Source organism: Delphinus delphis, chromosome 1 (genome assembly GCF_949987515.2).
Source record: "Delphinus delphis chromosome 1, mDelDel1.2, whole genome shotgun sequence".
Taxonomy (NCBI): domain Eukaryota; kingdom Metazoa; phylum Chordata; class Mammalia; order Artiodactyla; family Delphinidae; genus Delphinus; species Delphinus delphis.
In genome coordinates, this window is record NC_082683.1 from 21,859,495 (window position 1) to 21,872,016 (window position 12,522).

The window sequence follows — 12,522 nt, forward strand, 5'->3', positions numbered from 1 at the left end:
CTGTGTCTAATGCCTTCTATCTGAAGAGGGGTAGGGGGATACACTACTGAACCACTAAAATGAATCAGACAGGGTACCAGCAGTAGGGAACTTGGAGACAAAGCACAGTGTGATAAGTGCTGTGCAACATGGGGGGACCAATGTGACATGGAGAATGGAAAGGCCCCTTTCCCTGTCGGACACTAGTCAAGAGGTGTTCAGAGAAAGCTTCTTAAGGAATAAACCTCAATCCAAAGCGTAAGGTCAAGAGCAGCCTGGAAAACAGGAGTGATTGCTTAAAAAGGTGTAATTCAAGGCACCATCAATAATCACACCATTTTGCATTTATAAAATGGAGTAAACAGCTCTTCATATGAACTAGTTATCCTTGTTCTAATTATCCTTGCGCAGGTTGAGAAGGCTGGAATTAGAAATCATGTGTTGCCTTGGCATCCAGGTGTTTTGACTCCTAATCAAATCTGTTAACAGCACAGAATCAGAATTATTTCTTAGGCTATATTTTGCTTTGCCGAGTATGCTCTTGATTCAAATTAGACTTTAAGGCCTTGTTTAGCTAAATTATTATACAAACTACTTGTGTAATTCGTCCAGACAAAAAACAAAACAAAACTTCAAGTGACCTATGGGCCATTGGCAAGACATTTTCAATTCTCCAGTTCAGTAGATCATTTGCCCCAGAATTGTGACGAGTCTTTTGTTGTAAGACCTTATTACACAAAAGCCTTTAGGGCCACTGAGTGATAACAGCTTGGATAAGTCATTGACCCTGCCTTTGCAGACCAGAAACAATGGCTGTTTCCAAAACTTGTCCATGATGCTACTGATGAAAAGCTTATTTATGGTACTCTTGAGGTATGAGTGCTGAGATTCTAGTGGCCAGCAACAAAATGACCTCAAAGATGAAGTGCAAGAAATGATTATATTAAGTCATATACCTTTTTTAAAATTTTAGAACACTACAAAATTTGAAAAGTTTAAAAATTGGTTGAGGAACAAGTAATATCTTCCATTTCGCATTTTTGTGACCAAAGAAAGGCATACAAAATCTCCTAAGTTTGGCGATTCCCTGGCAGTCTAGTGGTTAGTACTCCCTGCTTTCACTGCCATGGGCCCAGGTTCGATCCCTGATGGGGGAACTAAGATCCCGCAAGCGACGTGGCCAAAAACAAAACAAGACAACCTCTTAAGTTTGAAGATGACAGTGTTTTCATGACTTACAATCAATAATTTCCTTATTGGGAATGATGTTCCTGAGTTGATTCCTCAATAGCAGTGTACCATCTGCTCTTGTCCTATATTTTAAATAAAAATCAGTCTAATGATGATTGAAGCAAAAAGTTGGAACTTTAACGTGAAAATGAGGAATCGTGAGTTTGAATTCTTAAAAAGGTTAAATGAATTTTTGGAGCAGCCTAATTTAAGACTACCTGAGCTTTATGGGACTTCCTGGTGGTCCAGTGGGTAAGACTCTGCACTCCCAGTGCAGGAGCCTGGGTTCAATCCTTGTTCGGGGAACACATCCCATATGCATCCCGCAACTAAGAGTCCGCATGCCACAGCGAACATCCCGCATGCTGCAACTAAGACCCGGCAAAAACCTAAATAATTTTTTTTTTTTTAAACTGGGACTTCCTGGTGGCACAGTGGTTAAGAATCTGCCTGCATGCAGGGGACATGGGTTCAATCCCTGGTCCGGGAAGAGCCCACATGCCGCGGAGCAACTAAGCCCATGCACCACAACTACTGAGCCCGTGAGCAACAACTACGCTCATTAAATCTCATGATATTTCTGGTAAATAGGTTCATACCATTAGCTTAATTTTATAACCAAAGTAACAGAAGCAGGGAATAGTGAATAACTTTCTCAAGGTCACACAACCAGGTTTGTGCTGAGCAAGAACTTTACTTCAGAACTCCTGCTCCCACAGTCTTGAGTTGCAGTTCCAGTGTAGCGGTTCAGCTTCCTGTTAACTACCTCCTCACTGTGGGACAGGTTGGGGGTGGTGGGACTTGCCTGGACAATTGGGGACGACCCTGGGTTGTTCCACTATTCTTGAATATGCATTGCTGCATACCCTATGTATTCCATTTTCAGATTTCTGAAACGTATTCATTAAAAATTATATTTAGGGGACTTCCCTGGTGGCTCAGCGGTTAAGAATCCGCCTGCCGATGCAGGGGACACGGGTTCGATCCCTGGTCCGGGAAGATCCCACGTGCCGCACAGCAACTAAGCCCGTGCACCACAACTACTGAGCCTGAGCTCTGGAGCCCATGAGCCACAACTGCTGAGCCTGCATGCCACAACCACTGAAGCCTGCTTGCCTAGAACCTGTGCTTTGCAACAAGAGAAGCCACTGCAGTGAGAAGCCTGCGCACCGCAAGGAAGAGTAGCCCCCGTTCGCTGCAACTAGAGAAAGCCCGTGCGCAGCAACGGAGACCCAATGTAGCCAAAAATAAATTAATTAAAAAAAAAAAAAAAGACTGAGTGACAGCATCCGAAGAAGCCTGGCATTGAGAGAGACCCTTGGTTCCTGGGGAACTGACAATACTTCAGCCTTTCTATCTGGAGCCTGGAGGGAGCAATGGGGGAGGAGGAGGAAGTGTGGTGAGTTCTATGAATCTTCCCAGGGCTGAGTTGGCCATTTGTAAGCTGAATCAGTCACCGTTTCCTACTTCTCAGTCCTTCCTTCCTCCTTCCTTCTTTCCAGCCTCTCTCCCTCCTTTGCTCCTTTCCCTCTTCTTTTTAGGTGCAGTCCTTTATTAGAGCAGAAAACTCCTAAACCACTTGTATCCTACTTGCAGGAATTGGAAACACTGGAAAGGAACAAAAAGCTTCAGAGCAGGCAAAGGAACAAAGAAGTACAAGGAGATGTACGCCAACACTTCACATGTTGGTGCCACCCGACACAACCTCTCAATTAGCAGATGCCACAGGTACCTCCTTGCTCATCAGTCTTTTTATTAACTTGAGGTAAAATTCACATAACATAAAATGAATCATTATCCATTTAAAGTGTAAAATTCAGTGGCATTTAGTATATTCACAGTGTTGTGCAAACATTGCCTCTATTTAGTTTGAGACACTTTCATCACCCCAAAAGGAAATTCCATACCCATTAAGCTGTCACTCTCCATTTACCCCTCCACCCAGCCCCTGGCAACCGCTAGTCTGATTTCTGTTTCCATAGACTTGACTTGCCTGTTCTGAATGTCACATGCAAATAGAATCATACAATGTCTGACATTTTGTGTCTAGCTTCTTTCACTTAGAATAAGGTTTTCAAGGTTCATCCATGTAGCATGTTTTAGTACTTCACTCCATTTTTTATTTCTTTTATTTTTTTTTATTTTTTTGCGGTACGCGGGCCTCTCACTGTTGTGGCCTCTCCCGTTGCGGAGCACAGGCTCCGGATGCGCAGGCTCAGCGGCCATGGCTCACAGGCCCAGCAGCTCTGCGGCATGTGGGATCTTCCCGGACCGGAGCACGAACCCGTGTCCCCTGCATCGGCAGGCGGACTCTCAACCACTGCGCCACAGGGAAGCCCCTTCACTCCATTTTTTAAATGGCAGAATAATATTCCATTGTATGGATATACCACACTTTAGACTATCCATTCATCAATTGATAGACATTTGGCTTGTTTCCACCTTTTGGCTGTCGTGAATAGTGCTGCTAAAAACATTCCTGTACGAGTATTTGTTTGGACACCTGTTTTCAATTCTTTTGGATACATATCTAGGAGTGAAATTGCTGGGTCATAGGGTAATTCTATGTTTAACTTAGTGAGGAACTGCCAAATTGTTTATCCACAGTGGTATTTTGCATCTCCACCAGCAATGTACAGAGTTCCAGTTTGTCCACATCTCTACTACCACTTGTTATATCTGACTTTTTGACTCTAGCTATCCTAATGTGTGTAAAGTGGTAGCTCATTGGGCTTCCCTGGTGGTGCAGTGATTGAGAGTCCGCCTGCCGATGCAGGGGACACAGGCTCGTGCCCCGGTCTGGGAAGATCCCACATGCCGTGGAGCGGCTAGGCCTGTGAGCCATGGCCGCTGAGCCTGCGTGTCAGGAGCCTGTGCTCCGCAACGGGAGAGGTCACAACAGTGAGAGGCCCGCGTACAGCAAAAAAAAAAAAAAAAAGTGGTAGCTCATTGTGGTTTTGATTTGCATTTTCCTGATGACTAATGATATTGGCCAATAGGCTGTTTGTATATCTTCTTTGAATAAACAGCCACTCAAGTCCTTTGCCTATTTTGAATTGGATTGTGTTCTTGTTCAGTTTCCAGAATTCTTTATTTTATTTATTTTTTATATAGATTTTACTTATTTATTTATTTATTGGCTGTGTTGGGTCTTCCGTTGCTGTGCATGGGCTGTCTCTAGTTGCGGCGAGCGGGGGCTACTCTTCGTTGCGGTGCGAGGGCTTCTCATTGCAGTGGCTTCTCTTGTTGCAGAGTACAGGCTCTAGGCACGCAGCCTTCAGTAGTTGTGGCACACGGGCTTCAGTAGTTGTGGCTCACGGGCTCTAGAGCGTGGGCTCAGTAGTTGTGGCACACAGGCTTAGTTGAACCGTGGCATGTGGGATCTTCCTGGACCAAGGCTCAAACCCGTGTCCCCTGCATTGGCAGGCGGATTCTTAACCACTGCGCCACCAGGGAAGCCCCCAGAATTCCTTATATACTCTGGATACTAGATATATAATTAGCAAAAATTTTCTCCCATTCTGTGATTTTAGATGAGGTCCTGGGAGTGGGACCCTCATGACGGGATTAGTGCCTTTATAAGAAGAGACACCAGAGAGCTTGCTTGCTCACTCTCTGCCATCTGTGGACACAGGGAGAAGACAGCCATTTGCAAGCCAGGAAGAGAGCTCTCCCCAGTACATGAACATGCTGGCACCTTATCTTGGACTTCCAGGCTCCAGAACTGTGACAAAATTAATTTCGGTTTTTTAAGCTACCCAGTCTATGATATTTTGTTATGGCAGCCCGGCCTAAGGAAGGCATCAATAACATTCACAGAAATAAACTTCTAAAAGTTTTTACAATTAGCATCAAGAGAAATGTATTTGTTCATAGCCTTTGACTCATGGATTTGCTTCTAGAAATTTAACCTGGGGAACTAATCAGGAATATAATGCAATATTTTGTATGTAAGAGTTTTATCTCATTTTGATATAAAGTAGTGAAAAATGTCCAGCAATAGGTATTAATGAACAAATTATATGACACATGAACATTCTGCAACCATTAAAAATTATGTTTAAGGGGAATTCCTTGGCAGTCCAGTGGCTAGGGCTTCGCACTTTCACTGCCATGGCCCGGGTTCAACTCCTGGTCAGGAAACAGATCCCGCAAGCCCCACAATGTGGTCAAAAAAAAAAAGAAAGAAAGAAAGAAAGAAATGTTTAAGGACACTTATTTGAAAAGATATATGCACCTCTATGTTCATTGCAGCATTGTTTACAATAGCCAAGATATGGAAACAACCTCAGTGCCCGTCAATGGATGAATGGATAAAGATGTTGTATAAATATACAATGGAATACCATAAAAAAAGGAGAAAAAAAAAGGAGAAATCTTGTTACTTGCGACAACATGGGTGGACATTGAGGACATTATGCTAAGTGAAATAAGTCAGATGGAGAAAGACAAATACCATATTATTTCACTTCTATGTGGAATATTAAAAAACAGAAATAAATGAACAAACAAAACAAACACATAGAGAACAGATTGGTGGTTACCAGAGGGGAAGGAGGGTGGGGGAAGGGACAAATGGGTAAAGGGGGTCAACTGTATGGTGACAGATGGAAACTACACTTTTGGTGGTGAGCATGCTATGGTATATGCAGAAGTCAAATTATAATGTTGTATGCATGAAACATAATGTTATAAACCAATTTTACCTCAATTAAAAAAAAAAAGAGGACTTCCCTGGTGGTGCAGTGGTTGAGAATCCGCCTGCTAATGCAGGGGACACGGGTTCGAGACCTGGTCCAGGAAGATCCCACATGCCACAGAGCAACAAAGCCTGTGCGCCACAACTACTGAGCCAGTACTCTAGAGCCCGTGAGCCACAACTACTGAGCCCGCGTACCACAACTACCGAAGCCCGCGTGCCTAGAGCCAGTGCTCTGCAACAAGAGAAGCCACCACAATGAGAAGCCGCTGCACCGCAACGAAAAGTAGCCCCCGCTCGCCGCAACTAAAGAAAGCCCACGCGCAGCAACAAAGACCCAACAGCCAAAGATAAGTAAGTAAATAAATAAATTTATTTTAAAAAATTACTAAAAATAACATGACCTATCAGTAAAATCACGTTATTATGAATTTTTTAAAAATTAAGGAATATTTAATATTTTGAAAATTATCACGAAATGTAGTAAGTGGAAAAAGCAGGCTACACAACCATACATAATTTATATACCGTAAATATAAGCATAGGTTAAAGAATAAATATATAATAGTAATATATTACATATATATAATAAATAAATATACGCAAAAAATAAAAGCCAACATGTTAACATTGATTCTCTCTTGGTAGTAGGATTAGAATTTCGAAGGGATTTCCCCCACCACCCCCCGCTCTTCAAAAGGATCTTTTTTTTTAAGTTACAAACGTAATACATCTTGGCTTTTAAACAATTATTAAACAAGTGTAGTGTATGAAGTCTTATAATTTCTCTATTATCCCTTTATCTCAGAGGTAACTGGACCCTAACAGTTTGTTGCAAACTGCACATCCTTCCAGACTTTTGTTGCCTCTGTGTAATCACGAACATATCTATGACATCATTCTAAATGTATCACTGTGCAACTTGGTTTTTTGTTTCTTTGTTTTAACCTAACATTAAATCCAGCACACCTGGGCTTCCCTGCTGGCACACTGGTTAAGAATCCGCCTACCAGTGCAGGGGACACGGGTTAGTTCCCTGGTCCGGGAAGATCTCACATGCTGCAGAGCAAATAAGCCCGTGCGCCACAACTACTGAGCCTGCGCTCTAGAGCCCACAAGCCACAACTACTGGGCCTGCGTGCTGCAACTACTGAAGCCTGCGCCCCTAGAGCCCGTGCTCCTACAACAAGAGAAGCCATCGCAGTGAGAAGCCCGCGCACCGCAATGAAGAGTAGCCCCAGCTCGCCCGCCGCAACTAGAGAAAGCCCGCGTGCAGCAACGAAGACCCAACACAGCCCCAAAAAATAATTAATTAAAGAAATAGAAAAAAAATTTTTTAAGCATATTTATAAAAAAATAAAATACAGCACACCTTTTCATTTCACGTAGAGCACCTATTGAACACGTAGAGCACCTACAACAGAGCACGTAGAGCTGTCTCCTTCTGCTTCTTTGCTGCGTTATGTTCCACAAAAAAAAAAAAAGGAGAGGTGGAGGAATATAATTTCGGGTTATTTGTTTGTGGTGCGCGGGCCTCTCACTGTTGTAGCCTCTCCCGTTGCGGAGCACAGGCTCCGGACGCGCAGGCTCAGCGGCCATGGCCCACGGGCCCAGCCGCTCCGCGGCATGTGGGGACCTTCCCCGACCGGGGCACGAACCCGTGTCCCCTGCATCGGCAGGCGGACTCTCAACCACTGCGCCACCAGGGAAGCGCTCGGGTTATTTCTTTTGTTTCTTTATACTTTTCTGTATTTTCCAATCTTCTGCAATAACGTGTGTCACATAATTTGGAAGGGAAAAACATGAACTAAAACCAAAAGTTCATTAAAAGAAGAAAAGGAAAGAGGAAAAAAAGAAATGGAAAGCGAATGGGGTAGTCCGCGCCCCCTCCCACAGGGGCGGTATCGGGCGGAGGGAGGGGCGGGCCGCCGCAGTCCTTACCAATCAGAGCCCGGTTGATAAGCAGAGCCAGGAGAATTTGGAGACACCCCCCGCCCAGCAATCAGCCTGGGGGGTTAGCTTCCCTAACCAGCCTGGAAACCAGCCTAGGCCTAGCCTGAGTGCCGCTGCGGGCTGCTATTGGCTGCCAGATAACCCCGCCCATCTTCCTGCTCATTGGCCGCCGTGGTTTTCATAAGAGGGGCCTGTTGCTGAGCAAAAAGAAGTAAGTGCCGCTGCTTTTGCTAAGGAGAGACTTTTAGGCTGCAAACGTACTGGGCGCCCTTGGGTCAAAAAAGCAACATTACTAACCATCGTTTATTCAGTCCCCACTAAATGCCAGGCTTCCTGATCCAAATTTTTTAATTTAATGGTGATAACCACCTTTCTTGAACAGCCAACAACCTACCAGTCACTGAGCTAGGTACTTTAAAATAAGAACAACAGTAACAATTTAAACGATAATTACAGTTTACTGAACACTTAACCTGCATCAAACCTTGTTAAGGGATTTGTATGTATCAACTCTCATCCTCACAATAGTCCCTGTGAAGGTAAATGTTATTGCCCCATTTTACATAACAGGAAGCAAGTTCAGAGAGGTGAAGTGACTTGCCTAGGTTCACACAGCTATAAAGTATAAGAATTGGACCCTCAACTCTGATATCCTGCTTCCAAGTACAACTTTTTTTTGGGGGGGGGCGGGTAACGAAAGGCTTTTCAGGGTAGGAAGAGGTGGAACAGGTTGATGACAAGGTCCTGGGGCATTGCTCCAGTGACAGGCTTCAGGGTGATTGTCTGAGAATGGGATATCTGGAGCCTCTAGGCCTGGAGGAGAGGGGGAAAGAGGGTGAGCAAAACACCAGAGCAAGAACACTTCTTTCTGGAAATGTGAGACTCCTGGCGCAGTCTGTTGTGGCGCAGGTGGCCCTGGACTGGGGGCCCGGACCCCAAGGTTCTAAATACTGCTCTGTGGCCAACTGCCTGGGGAACCTTGGGCAAATGCCTTCTCTCTGGACCCCAGGATTCCTGCCTGTAAGATGAGAGTAAGCCAAAACAAGGGGATGTGTATTCGGGCTGGGGGTCTTTGGGGAGTCTGGTTCCTGGTGGCAGCAGGGGAACCCTCAGCAACCACACAATCTTTACCTAGCTGTTGCCTGACCTCTTTTCAGGACCTGACGATTCTGTGAACTGAAAAATCCACCTTTTTCCCCAGCCCGTTCTGAGCTATAGCAGAGTCCTGCCTGCAGGGTGCGCTGAGGGCTCACAGCCGACAAAACCAAACTGGAGCTCGTCGGGTTTTTTGTTTTATTTATTAAGAGGGGTGAATTTTTGAAACCTTTTTGAAGATTTCTGTCCTCAGGATACAATCGATGAACCTGAATTATATGTATTGCCCAACATCAGTTCTTTCCACAGTGGCTCTGGAGCTAATTTCAATTCCTTTGTTTTCCGGATGAGGAAAAAGATTCCAAGAGATGAAAAAAAATTCACTTTGGGTCACATAGCTAAAACCTAGCACCCTACTTGCCTGACTCCTGGGCAGTGCTCTTAGGAGAGAGTTGGCTCTGTTTTCAAGAGTCTGTGGCTGTTGTGCCCCCTAATGCACAACTCCTGGGTACAGTTTCAATTTTGGTTGTATAGCTTGACAGCTCAGGACCTGTCAGCCAGAAGGACCTCCCTCAGCACCTAGCAAAATGCCTGCTTAATGAGTAATTAAATGAATGAATGTATGAATGAGCCACAGAGGTTGAGTCTGCTTTGGTTTTATCAAATAAACCAGCTGGAGTTGGGTTTCTTTCCTGAAATTCCCCCAAGGCAGAAATTAAATTCTGTGATGGGAGGGGAGCGCATGGCAAAACAATAAGAACTCAGAAAATTACATCTGGACTGATAAATCAAAGCCCCAGATCTGGTCAGGGTACAAGAATATTCTACTGTAGTAAAGTGATCCCAGAATTGGGGATTCGAAAATTAATTTAGGAAGAATAAATACAGAACAGATGAGAATCCCATTAGGGTTAAAATCTGCGAGAGGGTCTGAAGCTAAAGAAACCTCAGAAACATTTCAAATCCAACCTAGATGTATCTTCAGGACTGGAATGTGATTGAGGAATAAAAAGAGCTTTGGCCAATCAGTGGCCTCAACACAGCTGATGCAAGCGTGGAGAGTATGGCAACAGGAGGTGGATCTTTCTGAGCCAAAAATACAAGGCATGGAGGAGGGGAGGAACAAACCCAGGCAATGTCACCTGGCCATGTCCTCCTGGGCTGAAAGCTTCCCCGCTGGACTTCCAGAGCCCAGCACAGTGCCTGGTACACACTAGATGGTCAATAAATGTTTAGTGAATGAAAGAGAGGGAAGAAGCCGGAGCCCTAACCAGCAGTTTTGCTCTGAGTGGAATTAGTTCAGGGATTCATCTTTTCACTGGCTCCTTTTGCTCAGATTCCAACTGCCCTAGCCACCTTCAGATGATAATTTGGCTTTTCATGGAGGCTGTCCTATAAAGAGGGATGTACTGCCCCATCAATTATAGGCCACTTGACAATTATGTTTCTCACTCCCAATTAATATATTGGAATTCTGCTTTATGCATCAGTTCCTTGTGCCAGCCTGCTTCTTACATATTCAGGTCTTTCTCTCATCAGTGGTGCAGTGGAATTTCTGCTTTGGAGTCATCCCTAACTAGGTTTGAATCCTTACTCAACATATTACTAAGCCGTCTGAACTTTGTCAACACACCTCTTTAGCTTCAGTAACCTCATCTGTCAAATGGGCCATAATGCCTACTTCATGAGATTGTGGTGAGAGTTACATGAGATAACAGATGTATCCTGGACTGTTGTTGGAGCTCAGTAAATGGTAGTATCTGTGTCCCTTCTGAGCTTTCTTTCCAAGGAGTTTGGGTCACAAAATCTCATCCAACTGAGAATATCAGTATCTCTTGCTTTTCACAAATTCACTAACTTTGTAAGTGAAGCCTTGGGAATGATTTAGTCGCTTCCTTGAAGGTTATAAAGGGTCATTCTACAAAGGAGAGCAACTCATATTCATTAATTCAAAAGTATTTCCTGAGGACTTACTACACGCCAGTGGGGGTAGAGAGACACAGTTCCTGCCTTAAAGGAGTTCTGACACAGTCTGATGCAGTCAAAAGAAGACATTGTATGACCTTGATACAAAGTTTTACTTTTCTGAACTCGAGCTTCCTCACTTTGCAAAAGTGGTCAATAACATATTCCATTGTTAGTTGGAGAGAAGGGGTAAGGCATTCAGACCCCATAACAATGCTGCTTCAAATTTGAAGGCCAGCGGTACAAAAAGGTAGAAACAATGTGTTGAGGAGTTGAACAGTGGGAGGGATTATTTTCAGCTGAGCTGAAGAAGCAATACTGTCTATAGGAAGTAGAATTTTGAAGCCTTCATTCAGGCCACAGTTACCAATAAAGGCATTGATTGCTGGGTTGGAGTTCAGTGGCCAGAGCTTTGCAGAGAAAGGCTTGAAGATCAAACAAGGAACATGAAGGTGGCCATGATAGGGCTAGAAAGGTAAATTGAGGCAGATCTTGGCAGATATTGAATGTCAATCTACAGGTTTGACCTTTATTCTGTAGCTGATGAAATACCAGTAAAGCTGATCTAAACATTGACATTACAGAGTAGATTTTGAAAATAAAAGCTGAATCTGACATATTGGGGTGGGGGGTGATTTCAAGGGGAATTCAATTCAAAGGAAGATTTAGTCAACAAGAACATGTTACTGGCAGGACATTGTGCTAGGTGGCATAGGGCAGAAGACAAAGATGTTAAGATGTGGACCCTGTCCTCAAGAAGCTTATAATCAAAAGGGTGAGATAAGACATGTACACAGAAAAATACAACCCAAGGTAGACTGTGATAAGTGTTATAATAGAACCCCAGCCCAAGTGCCTGAGCTCAGCAGAGGGTGAGATTAATTTACTTCTCCCAAGAGACTGGAGGCAGGAGACCAAGTCAGAGGGTCGTCTTTGGAATCCTAAGCCTAGACCCAGGAAGTCTCAGAGGCGATGTCGGAGGTCATCCAGTCCACTTTTGGTCCTGTCGGGATTCTCTGTCTCAAGTAAACAGTAACTTTAAAACTGAAACAAAAAGTGGAGCTCTGAAGAAAAACTGTGAAGAGGCTGTGGGAAGGGAAAAGAAGAAGACGAATTCAGCTTTGAGGTGCTGAGGTGCTGGTAGAAGCGACTTACTTCCAAATGGAGAGTTGAAGGCCAGGAAATGGATGAGATCAGGGAGGGAGAGTGTGCCTGGAGAGAGGAAAGATGAAAACAGTAACTAGGGGAACACCCACGTTCCAGGAGTGGGGAGGAGAAAGAGGAGTCAGAGAAGGAGTGGCCAGAGAGAGGTGAGAAAAAAAAAACAACAGTAGAATACCTTGTTACAAAGTTTTTAGAAGAGGGCTATGGAAGACAGGGTGGGAGGCCCCAAGGGAGCAGAAGAGGGGAAACTGCAGCAATAGGGACTGAGGTTAGACCAGAGGTTGCCATGAACCTTTCAATGAATGAAGGCTTTTCCAGAGACTCCACAAATAAGCTGGATTCCCTGTGTCTGGTACATTTTAAGATGGAGCCTTCCCGGAGGCCAGAGGAACCGGGCTATGTGCTCTGATCTCCAAAGATCTGGCGGTCAGCTCTGT